This window comes from Hyposmocoma kahamanoa, unplaced genomic scaffold (genome assembly GCF_003589595.1).
Source record: "Hyposmocoma kahamanoa isolate Upper Pololo Valley unplaced genomic scaffold, ASM358959v1 92, whole genome shotgun sequence".
In the NCBI taxonomy this organism is placed as follows: domain Eukaryota; kingdom Metazoa; phylum Arthropoda; class Insecta; order Lepidoptera; family Cosmopterigidae; genus Hyposmocoma; species Hyposmocoma kahamanoa.
Window position 1 is genome coordinate 12,980,757 of NW_020654748.1, and position 461 is coordinate 12,981,217.

A 461-nucleotide genomic window follows, 5' to 3' on the forward strand; every position below is an offset into this window, starting at 1 on the left:
ACACACACACACACACACACACACACACACACACACACACACACACAGCGCGCGCACATAGAAGAATTATCTCGAAGGTTTTTTCTGTTACCGTAACTTATTTATTTATTTATTTTTTCTCTCATACATGTAATTTGCGGTTGGTATATGTATACTTAGTAACAATTATGTTACATTTGCAAGGGTTGGGGCCTGGTCACTTGTAGCACAGGTGTTAAGGCTATAGCAAGCACCAGCTCCTACAAAATACTGTACTAAAATTACTAAGATTGTTTATGTACTTCTTATATGTTGTTGTATTTTGTGGAGAAATAAAAAGTTTTATTATTATTATTATTATTAATTATATTTTGCGGCTTATAAAAACTATGTATTCTGGAAAACACAAAAATAGGCGCCGTTTTGACATATACATACACACATCAAAAAAAGTTTGCGATCAATAGCATAAGCTCCTATAA